This window comes from Zophobas morio, unplaced genomic scaffold (assembly GCF_036711695.1).
Source record: "Zophobas morio isolate AGI-343-1 ecotype UQ-CSIRO unplaced genomic scaffold, CSIRO_AGI_Zmor_V1 ptg000002l, whole genome shotgun sequence".
Taxonomy (NCBI): domain Eukaryota; kingdom Metazoa; phylum Arthropoda; class Insecta; order Coleoptera; family Tenebrionidae; genus Zophobas; species Zophobas morio.
Window position 1 is genome coordinate 14,246,440 of NW_026972107.1, and position 24,456 is coordinate 14,270,895.

The following is a 24,456-nucleotide window of genomic DNA, read 5'->3' on the forward strand; positions in this document are numbered from 1 at the left end:
TCACATTTATTTAGTCTGAATGGTTCGACAACTTTCAGTTCCCTCTACATTAACCAAATTTTTATTAAACACATTTACAACAGTTAATAAAGATGTTTTTAAGAATGTTTATCTAATACAACTCATATTGTTAGAACGACAATAAAACTTAAATATAATATCCAATAAACACCATATATGTGGCATGACAAAAATTTCTTGATAAATCGCCCACGATTAATGTGGCGACACTCAATAAACAATAAAACCTTTTTGTTAGCGTTTTTTGTAATATTGTTAATAAATACAAAATTGCGAAAGAAAAACAAATAAAAGTTTAAATTACGTATGCAACTTATTTCAATCAGGTCAACGAAAGAAAAGCTTTCGTTAGTTGCTTATTCACTTTTACTATCTTACTGTTATTACGACTGAAGTGTCAAAGGGTACAACTGTTGGCTTCGCCACTACTTGACCTTAAATACCAGTATGTTTGTAACATTTTGTTCTGTTACCAATAAGCTTAATTTACATGAAGTTTCTCACAAACTACTTTTGCCTCCCACTACTCACATTCAAGTACTTATAAGAAAAAAATGTACACTAACATAGGTGCAAAATTTAAATGTCATTTATGAAAGAGCTGAAAATCTACTTATGCAGAGTGAGTAAAATCAACCAAGAAAAACAAGAAAACACACTTCATAGAAAACGAACAAATGTAGGTAAACTGTATTCATTAGATAAGTGTTGCAATTTAGATTAATTTGTAACGTCATATTTATCTAGTGCTTATCTATGCAAGTTAAATGGGTTTTTTCACTTCGGCGTGAACGTGACAAATTGTCACTAATAAACATATTATGCACAAAAAGGAACACAGAAACCATTTAATTTACTTTTCACTACATTACTAGACACAACTATTAAGACTTACTATATGAGAACTGTACCAACATAATGAATTATAATAATTTTTCAGACGTACAAAAACTTTCACGGTTGTTAACATAGCGTTTCGTTCATGCCTTAATTTTTGACCGAAGTTTTTTAAGCCATTACCAGTCTTTAAGGTCATGTGAACAATCAGTTAAATATGACAAACGTCTGGTAAGTGAGTATTTTGTTACAAAAGACTCAAATAATGAAACATGCAATCTTACTTATCACGATAATGAATGGTGTAATTTTTTGAGCAGAAAATTTTTACCACTTAACCTTGAAACGGTTCACTTTTTACGCCGGACTTAAATGGCTATTTCTACTTTTACATTTTTTTACTAAGACCTGATTTACTAGTAGGTAATTATCGCAAATGTCTCTCATTACGAAAAAAAATTTTTTAAGTCTGTAAAAGTATTGTGTCGTCCTGAAACTTATACAGTTTTTTTGGGTAAAATGAACCCTCGTTGTAGCATGTGTTAAATTTTTATTTTCTAACTGTGTTGCGTTTTTCACTTATTCAGTGTGAAGTTTATCCTGTCGAGGTGTGTTTAAAAGGACATGCATTTGCTATAAAAACTGTTAAAAATTGCATCAGCAGGATACTTAGCGTAATATCTGTAGATAATTTTGTAAAATACTACCTGCGTACCTAATGTGGAACAAGCAATTCAGTCGCAGTGCGCGGTCATCGTCTCTTGTGTGAAAGAAAGCGAAAAAGCCTCTAAGATTCTTGAGCTATTGAAGACAGTTTTAGAAGAACAAGTCGAGTGCAACAGTACCATTTAGCTATAGACACATGGTTTTAAAATTAAAAGTAGTCTTTTAGAAATGTTGGACGACCTAAAACTCCAGTAGGTGAAAAATGTATTGCTGAGATTAACTTATCTTAGAATAAATAAAATGAAGCTTTAATTAAAAATGAAACACGTACTCTTTACAAAAACGTAAAGAGAATTTAGTCAAAAGACCCATTTTATTTTTCTTATTATTATTTATAAATCAAAATTAATTGTTGTCTGAAGTATGAGTGAAAACAATTGTGATGAAATATGTGGACCAAGTTGTTTTTTAGTTTGTTGCCAAAAAAATGCCAGTAATGCTGCAGCATACATAATTAGTAGTATTAGATATTCTACGCTGTCTATGCAGACTTCAAAGTGGGGAGAGCTTTCATTGAACGCTCTTTCAGTCATCCATGGTGTAGTTCACCCACCAGTCTTTGACCGACTGTTGTGGTGTGTGTACAAGAGATTTTTCAATTTTTTAGCGCTCTGACATGTGGATTTAGTAATTTATATCGTGTTGTGTCATCTACAATCATCGTTGATTATTTTGGTAAGTAATGTCGTTATTCATTTAATTGCAACGTAATTGTCTGTCAAATAATAAATAATACAAAAAGGACGTATTTACATAAAGGGCGTTGCATTATTAGCAATGTTAATATTTTTGCATTAACATTCATTGAGGTATTCATTTGACTTTAAAATGTTTAAAGATGTTATTAAAATTGGCATACAAAACATAAATAGCCTTGCATATTATGTCAAGCAACTCTACAAAAAATAATGATGTCAGATTAGATAAATCTAGTTTTGCAACAAGAAAAAACTTCGTTTTATTGCACTTTAATTAAAATAAGTAGTTCATCACAGACCGTATGGTTTGGAAAAAATCCTTTCACTAAATCCGGTGAAGAAAACTAGGTTTCTTTGCATTGTTTTAGAATAATTGCGTATTACGAAGCGCTATTTAAAAATCTCATAAATATTACGCAAGGTAATGTTACACCTTCCCATAACGCCCATACGAACGCACCACATCTTCGCGGATTTTTTGCCAACGCTAATAGCCTGGCTTAACGGAAACGGAAATTCATTATTACAAATCCGTTAAGGGTCTTCATATTGTCGGAATCTCATCGCCACCGAATTTACTGTGAGACCTGTTCTAACGCATCGTCGATGTCTCCTGAAAAAACCTGCGAATAATGAAACGACTGATTAATAACCTGTTTTGAATTAATTAATTATCCATTCGTGGTAATTCTGAAAGATGATCGTCCATAATGTTATCAACTTAATCGGACGCATGGCGAAAAATTCGCACCTGAGTTGCTTTAAAAAGCTACTTTTTAGCGCGCTTTTGCTTTGATATTAGACGACCGAATCGAGTGCATGCAAGGTGTTCGTCGAGGCCGTTAAGCTATCATAGCGTAACAAGTGTATCCAAATACACCTGTCAAGTTCATAATGTGGTGCAACTGTCACATCCGGTACAACAGAAGTTAAATGGCACTCATTGTCCCCCACTGGTACAATATTGAGAAACGTTCTGTGATTATACCATCGGTGTGTTTGTTACTTCATCCTACTTCCCATCATGCAAATTGCGGTGACTTATACCGGAGGAAGTCTGTTATTCATCTTCACGGATTGAAATTTTTGTCATTTCCGCCAGTTGACCGAAAAATCAATCACGACAAGGTTGTTTCCTTGAACTCGTTAAATAAGTAATTTTCAAAATATACCTCATTATCCTTAAATAGTTCTTCAGGTAGAAATATTTGTGCTCTTGTTTTTTATTTTTGTTATTTTATTGAGTCGCATAATTAAAGTGGCGTTATTTTCCTAATTACTGCAATATGAATATTAAAGAATAAATTATGCAAAAATAAGAACTTAATTGTTCTGACAAATACCTGTTAGAATGATTATAAATGTTGTTCCTGTATTTCCGTTCCTTTAACGTGACTTCTTGTTAATAGACATACCGAGCTTCAAAGTAATAGGTGAAGATTAATTGGTTATTGTTTATGTGAAGCTGCGATCGTTGCACCAGTTTTTGCTTTTAAATTATTATAGTAGAAATTAATTTTCTCATTTTGCGTAACGCGTTTAAGCGATACGAGAAACTGACAGCACTAACGGAGCTTTGTGGGTAGTTAATAGCACCAAAGTCAAGAAGCGGCAAATCAGTAGTACAGATTTGAATGAAGATATATGGCACATGCAGTGTAGTATTCCCAATTTTAAAACTACTACTAAAATGTTTTTTTTTTTTAATTTGGCAGGTGGAAAAAGTGTAAAAATTCGTTTCTTTGTCTGACTGGATACATTCTTACATAACACACAAGGAAACTTCTGTGAACTACATAAATTGAAAAATTTGGACGTGGTTCAGTTGGCCTGGGAACAACCGTTTATTACAAGAACAATCTAAACAAATTACCTGCACCTCAAAAAATATTAGAAAATGAACCAGTAACAGTTGATCGAACATTTGATAAAGTGAGTCGTTACCGCAACGAAACGTCCAAGTATTTCCATAGAAAGTGAATTTTATAAATCCGTCAGACAATTTTATAAGAGGAGTACCAGTCTGCAGCAGCAGATGTCAATGTAGTACCATTAGAAAAATAAACATGTGATTTTATATACAGTTAGGTTGGTCGTTTTTTCTTGCACGTGACTCATCGTAAAATACCAAATAAAATAATAATCTTACAAGATAGTATTTTAATAATGAAGAGCTAATCTTTTAGAAGCATTGCAAGTGTTGATATAAAACTCCTCAGACATTTACGACACAATAAAATAAACTAACGGATTATTATATTTGCCCAAAAAGTACCAATAAAACATTGAAACTTGAAGTTACGATACTATAAAACATGGTCGTAAAGTTGGAAGAAGAGACTATATGTATGTGTTTCAGACTCTCCTCGCGTACACAATTTATAAACGACTTCTACTTATCCTCGAAAGGCATCGAAATCACGTTGAAAGCCGTAAAAAGGTACTAATTAGCCATGTGGAATAAGCAAGAAAAAACCAAGGCTGGTGAAGTTAGCCTATTTGCACGCACTCACATTGGTGGTCTGAAGCTCTTTTCGTCTTTCTCATATTACTAGCTAGAAATTTCGACGGTTTCGCAATAGTACTTTCAACGCTTCGCTCGTGATCAACACTGACCTTTCGATGCCTTATACATGAAGATTAGGACGCTATTATTAATCGAACGAGGAACTCCTTGTGGGTCCGAAATTAGAGCGACTCTATTTAGGGAAAGGATAGTGTGCATGGCCTTATCGCACAAATTACAAAAATTATCGCAACAAGAATCTCGATTGTGCAATTTTCTGGTCCTGGGTCAAGTTCAGAATTTAATTAATTAATTAAACAAGACATAAATTGTTTTTTGTAATTTAATACTAACTTACATCTGTTTTTAAATGAATGATACTTTCAGAAAAAAATTGTAAGATATGTCTTGATATAATTAATTATAGTTGTTACAGTTTTCGTGCACTCCGTTGGAAAATACAGTTGTGAGGTGTGCTTGGTTGACCATGAATATTTTTTTCAGATCCAATTATTCATAATGGTATGATAATGATGATTATAAATGAAAATTAGCTGCTACTTAGTGCTGTCTGTAACATGAGTCACTCATTTATGAAAATATCTCAAGTAATTAAAAATATGAATATTTACGTCTGTACGGATTTCTGTAATTTGTTTGTATGTGCAACGTATGTTCTTTGGAAAAAATTTGGTCAAGAGCACCTGTGAAAAAACTTCAAACAAGTATGAAGTTATTTTAATCAGAGAATCATCGTCTGTAACGGTTACCTTGGGGGTAATTACTATTTACCACTAGAATTGGCAGCAGCCAAAAATTGTAATATCTTCTAATCTCCTAGAACACGAAAATGCAGTTTTTGTTTTCCATTCAATGTACATTCTCTGATTTGGAGATTTGAAAACTGCGCCGACTATAATTTTACAAACCAGGTCGAACTGCGCCACTTGATTTATAGTTCTGAAACCCAACTGCTCCGTTTATCGCTGATTTGAATATATATTTCAATAATAATGGTTAGCGGACGTGCAAAAACTAAGCGGGTAATAAATATATAATATTAAATTTAATTTCCAAAAAAGAAAAATCACTCCATGATTTCTCCATCAAGACCCACATTTCTCTGAATTATTTATGTATCCACGTCATTTTGTCATCAAAATATTGATTGCTTTTCCGCTCATTTCTTTTGTTCTTTCTAATCAATTTCCAGCAATTTACGGTGTGTAAAATGATGGAGCTTGGAGCAATCTAAAACGTCTTGTATAAAACTAAATTTTCGATGTAGGTCATTAATAAGAAGTTATGTAAGAAACCTCCAACGGTGTAGTTTTAATACCGGCTAATCTGAAAGCAGTGTAGGATTCGCGAAAAAATGTGAGCAATTTTTAGTTAGTGTGATAAGCCCAGTATAAAATTAATAACAACGTTGGGTTAACTTAACTGTTAATTTTGATCATTTCTGGCTTATGATATATTCGCCTGACATAAGAAAGCCCCCATAATTTAGCATTTCCAGCATACAAAATGCATGAACGGTAAATAAAACTATTTGTTGCAAGATGCCTTTAGAATGTCCGACGTTTATTAATTCAAAGCGTTGTCGGCTTAAGTGTGCGCACAATAAAAATTCAGCCAAACCAATATGACCTGAAATTCTCGTTGTGTGGAATTACAGCGTGTTGAAACAAATATTAAAGAACGTGATGGTATTTCGCCGCCTGGACAGCAGAAATCCGTGCTTTCCATAGCCCATAAATCTCCACTTAAATAAATTATTTACGAATTAATTAATGTCCGTGATAATTTTGCGTAGGATAAATACCACCCACCTATCGTTTTACGTTAAATTATTGTGGCAAAGTGAGGAAATGTGTGTATTTTATTCTTTCTCCTAAATTACCAAGCAATCTCAGTTCTACATTTATCTTGTGTGCCACGAAATTATTTAGTACAGTTAGCGTGAAATTTCTTGTACGAAAACGGCATTGTTCCTAATAGCCAGAGTGGGTGGACGCAACACTAAATACGAAAATTTTGATAAATGAACAATGTACGGTTTTTTGATATGTCACCGTTGTAAGTACTCTTGTTCGACATAAATTATTGAAAAAAATTTCCACGTCCGCTACAACAACCGAAATTTATTCAAGTCTGCGTGAAATAAATTAAAATGTCTCAAAAGAAATGGGCGTTTTCTACAAACTGCTCTCAAAGTTCTTATATTATGGGTTTTATGGTCTCGATCGTGATAACGAATCATAAATATAATTCGATGACGTAAATTTTGACCACGTGTTTTTAAGACTTCCTGTAAAAACGTCGGCGCAAATATTAATTGCTGAACTAGTTACACTGCATTTAATCAAAACGTTTTAACAACACTTAGAATACATTTGCATGCATTGTAATTAAAATAAATTAGTTAGAACGGAGAATTTCTTTCCAAGTTATAATTACTATTTAAGAAAACTAATTTTGTTTAGCAGTAATAAAGTTGACTTAGTTGAAACCAATTTTTAAAATGTAGGAGTTAACGGTATAAAAACAAAAGCTAATAATTTTACATTTATTTGATGTTTTGTCGGTACATATTTTTCTCTTTTGTTTTAATTAATTATGCAACCTATTGTTCAGACAATCAAGACATATTATAATACCCACATGTATTCCAATTTTGCAACAATGAAATTGTTCGTTATGTAAATTTTTTATCAATTTGGAAAATGTCTGCTTAAAAATTATCTTGGAACGAATCCCTGTTGATATAAATGGCTAGAAGGTGGGCTAGATTTTTGAAACCACTGTTTTTTTTTTATCTATGACCTGTACTCTGACTCATGGTGACACTTATATTTAAGGTATAGTTCTACATTGTTTATAAGGGAAATGACTGAAATAAGATATTCAGCACAAAAATATCTGCATCAATTATTCATTTACAGCCATTTGAAGATTTTTGGTGTATTCAGGACATTAACTCAAGTCCAGGTTATAAAGTTGAGAAATTGTTAAGGCATTTATTGGCAACCCAAAATAAGTATGAGTGATACCAGTAAGGGTTTTTTTTAAACGATGATAGTGTAATATAGATTCTAGATTTTAAAAACCTTATAATACGATATTATATTTATAGCAATTTTATGTAAGCATGTTATTCTAGATTTGTCAGTAGAGATTAGAACACAGTATATATTCTGAATTCTAAATGATCACTGAATTGGTATTCAAGTTGGAAAATAGTTGTGGCATTGATGATCTATAAAGGAATTTAAGAATTGTTTAACGAAATTCATTGTTCAAAAACGATCGTTGTTTATTAGTGTTTTATACAGAAACAGTTACATATAATTTCAGCATTAGACTGTTTTCAGTGTATATCAAACATACCTATTTAGATGTAGTATTTTTTTTAGCAAACCTGTTATAGAGGACGTTGTATTTATAAGTATAACACACACACCACATCTCTATACGCCAAAAACCTGCCGCATATGATACGCTCTACCCCGTCTTCACAAAACACGCAGCTATTAAATCAAACTGCGCGTTTAACGCAGACACGCATCTCCATATGAAATTTACAATTAAAAATCCATTTGAGCAAATGAAAAAAACCGTTAGCTTTGACTCAAAACCGTATGTTGCGCTTTCTCCACGAAACCTGGTGTTTTTATTTCAATTAACATTCAAACCTTACATTTCTCCAAGTTAAAATGACATCTGGATAAGAGCTAGAATTACCAGAATTGCCAGAAACAAGTGTAGTAGAACTGTGGACAGTTAAACACATTAACATGAAATATGAATTTACGAACAATGAAACAAAAATAAGATGTGTTACATACGACTCATTAATTAACTGATCTTGCATTAATTATACTCTTGAGATTAATTTTGTTTAAATAATTGACTTTTAGTGAAATTACAAATAAATTAGACGTAACTTGAATATTGCCTACGTTATGGAAATCATTTTCTTCTCAGTGCAAGATTTATTTTTTTAATCCGGGCGCCAAACTAGACAAGTTTTTGCAAATTCAACGCTGGATTAATTAATTTTGCCCCACTGAATTTATAACCATGTGTTACAACAACGCTCCTTGTAATATTTTTTTGTTAATTAGCGACAATTACAAATAGTATTGCTGTAAAGATTCTTAATGTCACTCTGTCCATGTAAAGCGTATAGGCATTGAGTAAATAGGTCTGTAGAAACTAGCTTAAATCACTTTTAATCAAACGGCTAAATTATATGCAAAAGAACTTGTTTAAGTCATGCAAGTCGCGTGATACCGACGTATTAATTAAAACGGTAATTAGCTGATATAATGCAGGTCTATATCATTATTAAGAAATTGCGTAAGCCGATTTTGCCTCAAAACAGATATCTGCAAATTATCAAGAAAGGAAACTGTGAGAATATTTTTTCAATGGGACGTTTTCCTACCAAAAGATTATCCTGATAACCCAATATTGAAGCAACCAGTACAATCACATTGGTGGAAAAAGAAAAAACGGTTGTGTAATGCGTAGATTATATCTCACATTTCGTAGTCATGTGAGTATATAAAAAATGCAAAGCTAGATCGTCTGTAATGATATGAAGAATCGTATGCAGAAGTATAAAATTGACATCTACTGCCTTGACGTCAATGGAATAGAAATAATAATAGACTGACAGGAGAATTTTTACGATCAAACGAGCGAATTCAGTTTAGACAGTCCAGAGCTTCACTCGCTTCTGCCAGCTTCCAGACATTGTAACAATCTTATAGCAATCCTACAGAACTAACGAAATGGTTTAATGACGACTAGAATTAGTGATGTTTCTTCTGGAAAACGTTATATTTTCCGAGATGATCCTATCGTACGAAATTGCAGGTAAACAAAGCACACTGTGGCAGAAAACAATTATTACTTGCGTGTAAGATGTTGCGAAAACCACCTGCCGGTTTTCAGGCAGTCATCAACGCCTTAACTCGAGTTGATGCGAATTAATGCGGTATTATAATGTCGATGGCGCTGTAAAGATAATACCTGATTCATTTTTAATTAACAGCTCGCTTGAAAAAAGCTTCCGTTTTATCAGGACGAGCGACTAGTTTGGTCGCCAATAAAATCGAATTTGTCTTGAATTAATTAAACGGTTAATGGAGATTTTACTTTTACAAACGAACCAAAAAATGTGATTTGCATCACGTTTTTACTTTCGAGTAGCTTCGCACGGGAAAAATTCGTACACTGTTCGCATGTCACGCGGATGACATCTGTTTCGCCATAAAACTTCGTTTATGGCAGAGAAATACAATGTTGCAAATATGGAAAATTTAAACGAGACATCTGTCGTGACGAGGAACGGTTTTTTACCAAAAAATGGCCAAACTGAGGCGCAAGGGGGGCGATTAGAATTATCGCAAAGTGGCTAATTTTAATAAACTTTGTGTATTAGTGAGTCTGGAGTGTCAGTGAAGGTGCAAAACAGCATATAAATTTACGTTTCCTGAACTTTTATGATTATTCATTGCATGTAGCCTGGTTTAGCAATTGAACAATTCAAGACGCACTCGCTTACGTAACTGTTTTCTACCTACACAATTAAATAAATATACGTACAATATATATACCCATATCAGAATTCTAAGTGAGCTATATGAATAAATGTGGAATGTTAAATGGCAAACTGTTCTTGGAGGCGAGAAGTTATTTTTTGGGAATTTAAATACTGAATCGGGTAACCACATGTCCGACTGGTGGTCTATGCCTGTGCTACTTTGTTCGATCACCTAGATACTTTAAAAAGCTCTTTTATGTCTCTACACTGTTACATATCGAATAGGTACATTCTAAAGTGTGTTATCAACATGTCATGTCTATTTACACACTGCGTAATGAAAGAAAGCAAATACGTCAAGAGAAATGCCTTTCTACAACTTAATGTATCTTGTGTTTAATTTCTAACTAAAAAGACGGAAAATGCTTTAACAATTATTCTGTAACGTGTTCAACAAACCAAAAATATATTTATTAAAAAATGGCAACACTTGTTTTCCATTGAAGTTACCTGTCAGTTTTATTATCCAGTCTTACTATTTAATGTGATGCATAGAAGAATTTTGCGAACAATTTCCCATAACATTAAAAACGAACAGCTGTGACAGTGCAGATTTTAGCAACACAGTTTTTTTTTAATTGGTTCCATGGCTGACTAGAAGAGTTTTTTTCAGTCATATGGTGGTATATGTTTTAAACTTCAGCAGTAAAATACCCAAATATACATGGTGTCCCATATTTAGCGGAAATTTGCCATTTGAACAAATAAACTGAGTGTTCTTAATAATAAAATAATGAAGAAATCATGTAATTAGTTAACACCAACGATAAAGTGCGTTATCTCCAGATAATTTCTTTATACAGAAAGATCGTAGTAATAAAAATAGTTTTAACTGACATTTGTATAAAAAGGTCTATCTTAAATATGAATTTTGTATAAAATATTCTCAGAACGTTATTTCCTTCTAACCATTAAAATTTTATTACCTTGATGTGAAGTTAAATACGGTAATAACTGTAAATTTCCTCTTAATAGTGATAGTGATTAGATTATTATCGCTTTTTTATTATTTAGCATGTGTATTTTATGTATAAATGTCATTCATATTGTCTTTTCGTGGTAAATTAATATTTTTTGTTTTAAGACTTTGTAAATATTTTTTGCCACTTCTTTTTTGTCGACTTCTTCAGTTTATTCTCTATTCTAACCGGTACGAATTATTTTACAATCGTGACCCACCCTCCTATTGTGTCAACCCCTCATAATTTTCTCATAAAATTGAAGTGGATATAAAAATTAATCTATTATTCTAACGATAAACAAGCTCCAAATAAGTACTTTCGTGGTTTTTAACGTTTCTTGATCCCCAAGAGTATACAAAAATAGTTCTCTCGTTTCCGTCTGTCTGTCTGTCGTCTGTGTCGATATTTATTAGACAAATGATCTCCGAAAGCAGGAAGGAGGATACTAAGGAGGAAGGAGATGTTTTTAAGAAAAACAGGAAAGAAGTCACTAGAAAAAAATCAAAAAAATCTAGAAGAAAATATAGACTTTTCTTGACTATGAAACTGTGATACATACAATAGTGGGAGAAAAAAAGGTTTCACATTCTTAAAAAAAGACAGTTGGGACCCCGAGAGAGTTCTCCACTCTTAGGCAAGACGTTTGGCGCCCCCGAGAAGGTTTTACATTTTTAAAAAAGACAGTTGGGACCTATGAGAAGGTTTCACATTAAAAAAAAGACATTTAGGGGTCCCGAGAAGATTTTAGATTAAAAAAAAACAGTTGGGACCTTCGAGAAGGTTTCACATTAAAAAAAACATTCGGCGCCCCCGAGATGGTTTACATTTTTAAATAAAGTGACGTCAGCGGATTCGTACACCACACTTACAGGATTATATTGTTGCATAACAGATAAATCAAATAAACATAGAATTCTTTAAAATGATGTCATCAAATTGTTGGTGGGGATGATTAGCATAATTTTGGTTTACATTAACCATCTACTTGATTTTTCCAATATACTTACATACAAAATTTGATAACAATCGGTTCAGCAGTTTTGAAAATTACGTGTCTAATAAAAATGGATACAGACGCCAGACAGACAGACGGTAACGGGAGATTACTTTTTTCATACTCTAGAGGTTGTGAAACGTCAAGAAAATATAGAAGTGGCCATTCGTTCGATGGACTCGATTACTATGCTTCCCCAGCTTACGCTCGGTACGTAAAAATAAGCGAAGAAAATATGTATATAAATGAAGAAAGTTATAGTGGAGATGGATATAAGTAGAAGACATAGAAAATGAAACACGGAATAACATTGTCCTCCAATAGAAAAATAAATACAGACCAAGAAGTATTTGTTAAAGAATGGGATTGAAAATTTCATGTCTGATAAAACTAACAAGTCAATTAGACGAAAATATTGTTACGTTGATCGATGACTGAAAATCGGCGGGAGTTAAACTCAACAATTTGTTTCTTACTAACTTGAATTTACACGACTAACTATTACAGCGATTATGTACAAAATAATTCCGGCGTAACTTCACTGAACTCTCTTGACTCAACTCGCTGAATGAATCATCGTTCCCGAGGGTGGCCTCTATTTACACCTATACGTTTCTCTCGATGGATCGAGCACGCCGCTTCGAGGGTTTTCTGGGCCGTTCGCAACATCCGCTTCCAAGCTTTCCTTTAGCGAATGCCGCGCCCCCTGGCCGATGAGTCATAGTACATACTAGAAGACCCATAGGCGTCGTACCGGAGCGGCGTATGAGTCTATTTCGTAACACTATATTAATGCAAAACAACAGCAAACTAAGAATGCAAGGAGGAAAGAAATAAGGGAAAACAATTTAAATGGGTTATAGGAAACTGTACACAGGGAAGGAAGAATGGAAATGGGACAAAGAGCATGGAAATACTTAGTTAAGATAAGTAATAACTACTAAGATTATTGAAAACATCTATATCAACGCTACAATAACAAAAAAAAGAAATAGAAACAATGGGAGGTGAAAGCTGACAACATGGAATGTAAAACCAACGTACAGAGAGAAGAACCTAATCCGAGAAACTAAAAAATACAAATACGATGTGGGCGCAATACAAGATACGAAACAGAGAGGAAAGCAAATGATGGAAGTAGAAGACTATATTTTTATGAATAAGAACGGAAAGAATAGAAGATTAGGAACAGGGTTCATAACAGCTAAAGAGCTGAAAACAGCCACTAGTGGAATTTAAAGCAATCTCCCAAAGAATAAAAATTATCGATCATAAATACCTACTGAAAAAAAAACATGCATTAGTAAAAAAATATTACAAAAATTTTATAACAAATGTATAAAGCTACAGACAACTAGATGCAGATACGGAAGGAAGAAAAATGATAGGCAGCTGTGAGAAATAAAGTCAATACTTTAAAGAAGAAATAAGTAGGAAGAAAAACGAGTCGTTCGATAGGGAATGCAACAAAGAACTAGAATATATTAAGAAATTAAGATTTAAAACGTTAAACGAGCCCGAAGAAACGAGGAAAAATAAGAACAACAAAAGAAAAAATGCGAAAAAACATACGACAAAAGAAAGGAAAACTCATGGAGAATGTAGTACGAGGATACGAAGAAAACTATAAGAATAAAGAAATAGCAAAACTGTACAAGGGATTAAACAAGGAAAGAAAGGGCTATCTATCAGCCGAAAATGATAATATTTAAAAGAAAAACGGAAGATTTAATAGGCGGAGAACAAGAAATATTAGAAGGAAGAAAAATTATTTTGAAGAACTACTGAACTGCGCAGAAAAATGAGGTGGGCAAAATATATAAGAAATTGTGGGAAAAAGAAAGAAGAAAACCCTCCAACGCCAACGAAAAGTGAAGAGATAATTTATTATGAAAATCAAAAATAACAAAAGTCCCAGACAAGATATGGTGATAGCAGAATTATAGTGGGACAGCATTGTTAAACCTGAAAAGAGTAATGGGGGAATGTCAGAATGGCTTTAAGGGTGGAAATTCAAGCTGAAAGTCATGAATATAAACCTGAAATGTTTGTAGCCTTTACTGACATTGTTGAAATTAACAAAAATAATTCTACAAGGAACAACAGATAGGGCAGGGGTAGATGGACAACAGACAGAAGAATTGGATTTAAAAAGACGAAAAAGGTTAACGAAAGATGGTACACAGTGCCAAGAAAAATATGGGATTGTAAAATGGCAGGAATCAGGTGACGAGGCAGATCAAAAAAGAGAATGAAAGAAAAGATGCTGAGAGACATAAATACAAGTACAATCAAGTACTGGAAAAAGAAGGAAAGAAACAGAACAAAATGGAGAACAACAATTCACGAAGCCAGCGAGCCTCTGGTACCACACTATACTCGTACATATATTCTCCGAATCCACCGATTGTTGGCAAATCTTATACATATGTTAAGAATAATTTATTGAAGTCACCTCTAAAGTTTAGTGATAAATACTACTTAAATTTTATAAAATAACTTGCTCCTGTAGGTACTTGTTATTCATGAATCCACCTTGATTGCTTACCCTAGACATCCAGGTTTTTATATAGCGCAGTGATTAAAGATACATGGGCCACTTTTTTTCTTACACTGTGACTGGTATTATTTATTTTTTTAAAAGCAGCCTACTTTCTAAAAGTATATAGTTCTTTGGAAGTTTGTGAAAAAAATATATACAAAAATATATAACTCAGTCTGATGATTTAGTAAATCTCAAAGGTTATATATACATTAAGTCATCAATTCTAGTCTTAAAGTGTATTCATACAGATTTAGGTAAGACTTAATGTTTTGTAAAATTATATAATACATTTAAATATGTATACTGATAATTTCTATATTTAGCTATAAATGCTTCTTACATTCTTCTCGAAATTCTATTTTTGAAATTATTCTAATAATAATTGCCCCCCTTCATAGCTTGAATAAACGACGTTTTGCACTGAAATGTCTATACGTTAACATTTCCTATTCTAGATGGTGATGGATTAAAGGAACCAGACATCAAGGCATAAGTTAAGTTGCGAAGCAAAAAATATTTTCAACTACTTTTGAAGGACCTTTATTTACTAACAACAACGTAACAATGAAACACATTGTCTTAAATAACAATTACATAGAATAAAGAAGTCACCTCTTATCTGTAGATAGCAAACTAGAAAGCTTCCAGCGGCGGATATTTCAGCAACCTGGCGCTGAAAACAGCGAAACTGCCCCATGCACTCAAACTACCGTGCGTAAAGCTCGCAATACATACGTTCTACGAAAAACTTTTTGTGCTTGTTGCGTAATTGCCATTCTTGAAAAACGCCCCCAAGCAAAAATTGCTTTAATCACGGCCTACTGTGACAGTGCCTTTGTGTCATTCTGCATCAATCTTCTTTGAGGATAATCATCGGTGCCTAATTCTCAGAAAGATATAAATATAAGTAATGGTTGTAAGGGCGACTTGCATATTTTTTACCGTAATTACAACGTAAACAGTGTAATCAAAGTTTTCAGAGAAAAAAACTAAACCTGTCGCTTTTGTGCAAGTGTACAAAACGTAACGATCTTTTTATTACGGCAGTTGGTCTCCATCAATGTGGAACGCTAAAAGGGCTTCGCTCCGGTAGGTTTTACCCCTAACAGGTGCTTTTTAACGTATCTACAGGTTCATTTAAGTGTCACCTGTTGGTGTGTGCGTGTTCTTTTAGTGAGTCAATGATATTTATGTGATTTTCACAGAGATAGAAAATAGTTTTTTTTACAAGTGCACTTAGTGACTCGTTTCAGAGGTATTTGTTTGAATTTAGTAACGTGTATGGCACTACTGTGTGGGGTATAAAAACTAATAAAGCTATAAATAATAAGATAACGATGATAAATTAAGATAAAATCGCTGATTTTGCTTCCACGCGTATTCCACACAATTGAGATTTAAAACGCCGTAAAGATTCATAATGTTTCAAGATTTCTCCTTAATTCAAAGGCTTATAATGACAGGAAGTAAAAGTACCTAAAAAGTTTTAAACGGTCTGGTTTTATAGGTCACACCGAAACAGCGTAAAATTTTCGTAACAACCCAACGGAAAAATGTCGCCAAAAAAGGTCACAAAATAACAAATAGCATTACACATTATATGGTAATAAGACTTACAAGTGTTTATGTCATGACTCATAGTAAATTCTTTCATCTTGGGTTCGTCTGGAGTACAAAAGATCACAAACTATCACTTTTATAGTTGTGACGCATTCTTATTGTCTTAATGGATAAACAACTTACGAAAATATTTACAACCGGTACAAATTTTATGGCTTTTCTAATTTAATAAAATTTAACATCACAATGTTTATTTACAACTTAAATTAATTACCTGAAGGTAAAAGCGGTGTGAAACCACAATAAACCTCGATTCTAAGTCGTATAATCCTCATATTTTTAATAATTTAATTTCCCATTACTATAAAATACCTTAATGCCTCTTTCAGCTGTTTAAAACGTCAGGTACAAACATGTCGTTACTTTTAACCTCTGATCCTCGGCTTGTGACTTACATTGCTGTTGCGAGGTAGTCGATCGTATCAACAAATGTAAACGCTGGAGTGTGATGAAAATGAAAAATTATTGTGTCAGAATGACACATACTTTCGGTTTCGTTTCATATATTCCGTTATTAGAAGATGTGAGGGACGGTGGGGGAAACTGAGGTACTGGGTCAGAAAGGGGTACCTCCCATGTTTTCTAACTCACACACATACATGATTGATAAGAGTTGAGTATTGAGTAACAAAACATATAAAAGTATTATTTCTACCAACCTTTTTTCTAAATATTAGTTATTTAATCTGGTTGCATTGAGCGATTTTTGCTTTACGTTAAAATTTAACAATCTTGTTCGAACCCATCTTCCCCTATTATTATATGTATTTTCAGTCAGAAGGCAAAAGCACTGAAAATATTTGTATAACAACTAGTTTTCTGAAATGCCCGAGTGACAAATGCTAACTTTATTCCGTCAGGTCATCACTGAAAACCGAATTTTTTTCAGTAGCACTGTAAAATAAATCTTACATTTCATGACAACCGCAGAAGCAACTTCGCACTTAATATTTACTTTTCTCAAGAAGTAAAATATTATGTTTTAAAAACAAATAAATGACAGTGAATTGTAGCTCAGTTCTTGGAACCATCTTGGTAACACCTTGCTCACGGGTTCAAATCTCAGCCAGAGGTAACATTTTTCTCAAAAAATTAAATATTCTCGTGACTAATTGGGAAGAAAATAGATTTATTTGCATAGGATACAAACTGTTGATAAGTAATGAACATAATATTAAAAAAATATGCTTAGTATTTGAACGAAGATAATAAATTTTGTAAGAAAATAAAAGTCAGAAGATGTAAAATATGAGGGGCATAGCTGGAAACACAGGAACATATTCTGGATAAGCTAAAGTTGAAAAACAAATTTCATAAAAAAAAAGTGCAAAAAAGCTGCCTTGAAATTCCTACCTGAATCAAAGGTTTTAGCAGTAACATAACAAACTTTTTTGATATTTCAAATTGCTTTACAACAATTTTCCTTTTTATTATGAATCTTCTTTTTTTTTGTACTTGATCATCTGAACATCTAAATTTAACATCTGCGCATCCAGTTTCTACTTTCTTCTAAAGTCTACACTCAATAAGGATTTCTTTTGAAAACATCTGACGTCCTGCTTAACAGTTCTGAAAATGTATTCCTTTTTTTACACTTTGCATATGTGGATCCATTAACTTTGCACCAACACCGACCTTAAAATTTTCGTTATCTTGAATATGAAATAAATCGTCTCATGCCCTGTTCGAGCGCTTATCTGATAAACCGTTGAATAAATTTACATTCTAAAACACCAGTAACAATGAAGATATTGAAAAGCATTATTGTTATTAGATTCTTCACTTTAAAATATGTCTATATGTGTAAATTAAATGTGAAGATAATGTAAATAGGCAGAGTATGGAGTATGATTCATGAATAATGTAATGTAATATCTCACGACCACACATGAAACACATATTTAAGAAAAAGAAAGAATTCACTTTACACTTTCCACTTCGAAAATTTATTTTGATCATTGTCCGTTGTCTTCTGACTAGAAATCATGCCACCAATTCGGAGTAGGTACAAATAAGAACCAGTGTAAAGTTCTCTTCAGACTGTGGTGGTCCTAGAGATTTTTGTTTTTCTAGTTTGCTGTCTTTTAGAAGTGACTCCAACTATTTATTCTGAATCAACGTTATATCAAGAATGTAACGCTACAATATTAACAACATTCTCATTTAAGAAGGTTATGTTGTACACGCTGAAGAATGTAGTGTCATTTAAACTGAGGGTTTGTTTGATTTATTTGTTGCAAAAATAAACCTCTTTCTGTGCCCCCAATTATTTAATGATTACTCGTTTCTTCAGTAATTTGTTATTTCGCGACGTGTCACCACACAAAAATAAATCTTCATTAGTTCGTTAGTCCTAGACTTTTAATGACCAGTATTAACAAAGAGCGGAAGAAGTTCTTCATTAAGTTGTTAGATTGTTAAATGTATCATTGCTTAACAATTACCTGAGGTACCTTTTGGAACAAAACATACGCTAATGACCATTATAATATCTTAATCTCTATATTATAATGACAGTGATTTGTTGCTGATACATTATGTCGTGTTAATGATTTCACTAATAATTCATGTTATGGAACAAATTAATTAAGCACGTAATGGTAAACCGATTTCGTATAAATACTCCATTTCCTGCACTTACAATAGGCCTTTACCAGTTTAAGTGCACCTAGTTGTGTCATATCATTATCTGGTGTGGTACAAAAAACTTATAATTAGAACCTAGTAGAAAAACACCTGCATAATTTTATTAATGTCTATCATCTGTGGACTTCTAATACTCTTGACTGCACTTCGTAATCTTCCATCATGCTCTTATCTAATGCTCTTTTTGTGGAGGTTTTTCCGCACGGACTTCCATTATAATCAAACAATTTATATTCATATTTTGTGCATTGCCTTTGCTATTTAATGAGGGCGACTTCATTATTCCACTTTTTCTTCATCTACATTTAAGAGACACTAATAACATTACACGCTGCATATTAATAATAAATTACGAAGGAGTATTTGAATGCGACATAATTGCGGGCTATTTCTGTAAATTACATCGGCTGACGAAATCGAGATTGATTTTTGCAAAATACCGTTTTTTTCAGTCATTCAATACAGTTAATGATATGCCTACAACAGCATCTGAACTTGACACAGTTACACGCATATGGCATGGTCTGGCTTTTTTTGATTTCTTGTGACATTGTTACACTCTCTAACAGAATAAATTAGATGTTTTATCCAGATAACAGATAGACTCGTCGAAAATTTTAATTGAAAAAAAATGATGGCACACATAAATTAAAGGCGTTTCTTGTTAGTTAAGTGATGGATTTTAATAAAAATAGTCATAAAATAAAATATCCGCGTGTTTTAGACAAATAGGTTTGAAGTTTATGAGACACTCAAACATGTAAAAATTATTCGGCGACAAGCTAAAGAACCTCTAGATGTGTTTGTACTTTTAATTTGTTTTAATTTATGCGCATTGTTTGAATTCCCAATATTTGCATAAAACAGATGTCCCATACTAAAACCTCCGCTACTATCAACGGTGACATTTCGTTATAGTCAATTTTTGTAGCAATAAACGACAAATCGCTACCATTTCCAACCAAGACCTACATTTTTGATCGTTCCAAGTCAAAAACCTTGCAACGCTCAAATTAACACTCATTTACCGAATTGCGAAAATCGTGCCGACTATTCCACGCATTTTATTCTTAACCAATCGTGGACGAACGTTCTTGGCATCTATTTACCTGTATTCAGGTGACAATATTAATCAGAAGAAATCTGCTGGAATGGAGGCAGCGTACTGGAACTCTCCTTTCAGTCGATAAAATTTTAATTGTTTTGAAACTGCAAAAATACACAGATGTCTTCATCGTCTACTATGCTGTCATCTTTACAAAGCAGCGTAGCTGATGAAACGCGTCGACAAATTTTCCGTTTAGTGAAGCTAATAACGTGTAACGTATAAATATAACCAACTTCAAGCAACATTTTGTATTTTAAGTTTCTTGATTTGTTATATTAACTTGCTAATTTAGTTTAATTGTTTTCTAAATTCATGGATTTTGGACTAACCACTATGCAGCTTTTAGATACCAACTTGTCAAGCTTGACTTTACAAACATGGATGTGTAACTATACCTTTATAAACTCATTTCAAATTGAATAAAGATTTTAGCAAGCAAAAGTGGCCAAATGAAAATCATAATAATTAATATAATCTAATGTACAATTCATTCTTTTATTTTGAGGCCAATGTCACAGATGTCAACACGTCATATAAAACTAACCTCAATCTTAACCACAATGGATATAGAAGACAGTTATGTTGTAATCTATTAGGTATCGCAGAGTTGTTTAGTACATTTATCCCAAAAATGGCCGACATACAATAGTAAATGCTACATTGTACTCAGTATTTAAGATTATACAGTCGCTCTACCGGGTGTCTGAAAAATGGCGGATTTTACTCTTCAGTACGTTATGTACGGGGGTTTCCGGAGTCCCAAAAAGATAATAAAAACAATCTTTATAATGTAGACTATGAAAAAATAGTATATTGTTCAGCGAGTGAAAAAATTGGTCAATCCACGAGAATGAGAGTTCACTCATCCGAGTGTTTAACACTATACTTTTTCTGCTCATATAATCAAGAAAATAAAGACAAAAAGATCATCAATTTTTGAAAAAATGATGACGGGTAAACAAAATATAACCAGGGTAACGCATGGAGGAGTTCAATTTTTGTTAGGGGTGATAGTGGGGAATTGTGGAGAAAAGGAAATGTCGCGTTCTGATTGGACAAAAGCTGTGGAGAAAAGTGCTCATTCTTCAATAGATTGAAAAGTGGTCAGTTTTCTCAATGCAAAATGCAGTAAAAATTCAACATTTTCTCATTATGAGCAGAAAAACGTAATTTTATAATAACGATTGTGACTGAAATCCACGCAATAACCATAACAACAGTAGTAATTAATCGTTGTGCATTATTGTTAATAAAACAAGCTGTTATTTTTCATTAATTAATAAACCAAAAAATACATTTAATGAGACATTTATAAATTACAAAAAAAAAAAAACCAAAAAAAGAAAAATCCATTAAAGCATAACCAACTAAACACTAGAGAAGATGTTCAAAATTTATGTCTTGTGCATATAAGTCAGCTCGTAATGTTTCGAAATTTTGATAATCTTTTTGTAAAAATTAGTCATCAGATTTTGGCAAATAACATACCCTCTAAGAAAAGACTGGGTGGGTGGGCGGGGCTAGTAACTGCTAAGATAAGACTGATTTTGGCAAATGAGATGTCTTCTAAAAAAAGAGAGGGGGGGCGGGCGGGGCTAGGAGCTGCTAAGATAAGACTAATTTTGGCAAATGAGATGCCTTCTAAAAAAATAGAGGTTGGGTGGGCAGGGCTAGTACCTACTAGGATAAGACTGATTTCAGCAAACGTATCCTGTAAGAAATTCAATTAAATTCTTATAAGAAAACACACTAGAGGCTCCAAGGCATTTTCAAATTCTTTCCACACAGGAATACCTAGAACCTCAAGATTGTTTTAAATTTTTCAAAAAAAAACGGGGTCCCAAAATTAACTCAAAAACAGGTCAAAGATAAAAAAAAATCTTTATGATGTAGGCTATGAAAAAATAGTATATTGTTCAGCGAGTGAGAAAATTGGTCAATTCACGAGAATGAGAGTTCACTCATCCGAGTGTTTAACACTATACTTTTACTTTTTCTGCTCATATAATCAAGAAAATAAAGACAAAAAGATTATCAATTTTTAAAAAAATGATGACGGGTAAACAAAATATAACCAGGGTAACGCATGGAGGAGTTCAATTTTTATTAGGGGTGATAGTGGGGAATTGTGGAGAAAAGGAAATGTCGCGTTCTGATTGGACAAAAGCTGTGGAGAAAAATGATCATTCTTCAATAGATTGAAAAATGGTCAATTTTCTCAATGCAAAATGCAGTAAAAATGGTTAATTTGCTCAATGCAAAATGCACTAAAAATTCAACATTTTCTCAATATGAGCAGAAAAACGTAATTTTATAATAACGATGGTGACTAAAATCCACGTTTTATTTTTTTTAGGACAATAACCATAACAACGGTAGTAAAATAATCGTTGTACATTATTATTAATAAAACAAGCTGTTATTTTTCATTAATTAATAAACCAAAAAATACATTTAATGTGACATTTATAAATTACAAAAAAGCAAAACCAAAAAAAAAAGAAAAATCTATTAAAGCATAACCAACTAAACACTAGAGAAGATGTTCAAAATTCGTGTCTTGTGCATATAAGTCAGCTCGTAATGTTTCGAAATTTTGATAATCTTTTTGTAAAAATTAGTCATCAGATTTTGGCAAATAAGATACCTTGTACGAAAAGAGAGGGTGGGCGGGTGGTGCTAGTGGTTGCTAAGATAAAACTGATTTTGGCAATGGCATACCTTCTAAGAAAAGAGAGGGTGGGTGGGCGGGGCTAGTAGCTGCCAAGATAAGACCGATTTTGGCAAATAAGATACCTTTTAAGAAAAGAGAGGGTGGGTGGGCGGGACTAGTACCTGCTAGGATAAGACTGATTTTGGCAAATGACAACTCTCTAAGAAAATAGAAAGCGCCCGCCCACCCACCCTCTCTTTTCTTAGAGAGTATGTCATTTGCCAAAATCAGTTTTATCTTAGCAGCAACTAGCCCCACCCACCCACCCTCTCTTTTCTTAGAAGGTATGCCATTGCCAAAATCAGTTTTATCTTAGCAAACACCAAACAGAACACCAAAATCCCCAAAATTGTTTTAAATAATTTACAAAAAAAAAATCTCCATGGGCTCCCAAAATAATACACTACTGGTAACCAAGACATTTTTAACTGCTTACTCAATTTTTGCTTATTTGTAGCTACCTTCGCTTTATATCAGGTAAACATTGTTGTCAAATGGAATTTTATCAAATTATTACAAAAACACCACAACCATATCTTTATACATTCTAACTGAAATGGTAATTAAACATGGTCATGAGCGACAGAAATATTAACTAAAAGTTTTATTACTATTTATTGTGATAATGAATGTCTTGTTTAGTTGTTAAACGTAGCAAAACAACCAATTTTAAAATCATTATAACTCCACCAAAATGTGAGATTTTTTTTACTATTTTTCCCAGACTCTCCAGTTGGTTGTTAAGAGCTTAGCGAAGAATTAACCCGCCATTTTCCAGACACCTGGTATATTGCTTGTGACAGTTACGCCACATAGTGATGAGATTTTATGTACAGACGGTTTTTTAATTAGTAATTATCTAAATAAAAACAAATCACTGCTATTTTTGGACTCAAAATATACAGCAATTTTTTCATTAAAATTGTGGATTGTTAAACCTTTTAAAAAATCATTGACTACACGAAGGACATTTATATGAGAATCAATTGGTTTAATTCTCATAACTGAGATAAACGCATGAAAAACAAGATCAATAATAAGAAAACAACAAAATTTCCTTTCACCACCAGAGACAAATTTTCTCTCTACTACAGCACGAAACATCACATTGTAAACTATTTAACTCTGCTGTGTGATCGAAATGGCGCGAATATTTTCAGAATAAATTGCGGTGTCGATGGATCTTAGCAATACATCATGATTTAAATTGCGACATAGCATAATTAGCTCTAAAGCAGTTTCCCTTCGCCCCTTCCGTTCCGCCACTGCTTAACGGCAAAGTTTTTGACCCAAAGTGTCAGTGAAAGGAAATTTTATGTGTATATCAATATAATACGAGTGCCGAGTACGCATTGATTTTATTAAAACGTTGTAAGCTATTTCATGCACAGGTGCGGTTTTTAATAATCGTCATAAATCTCGTTCGTCACGATCACCTTACAAATGATAGTAAAAACATTCAATTA

The 24,456-nt window shown here is 33.0% G+C and overlaps 1 protein-coding gene across 1 annotated transcript in view; it reads left to right on the top strand.

The window, feature by feature from the left end:
- The first annotated feature begins 2,123 nt into the window (after positions 1–2,123).
- LOC135128234 (ras association domain-containing protein 10-like) overlaps positions 2,124–24,456 on the top strand; it is a 63,731-nt gene continuing 41,398 nt past the window's right edge. Inside the window, exon 1 of the mRNA XM_064055134.1 lies at positions 2,124–2,259. The gene's annotated coding sequence lies outside the window, so the exon portion shown is untranslated. The remainder of the gene's footprint in view (positions 2,260–24,456) is intronic.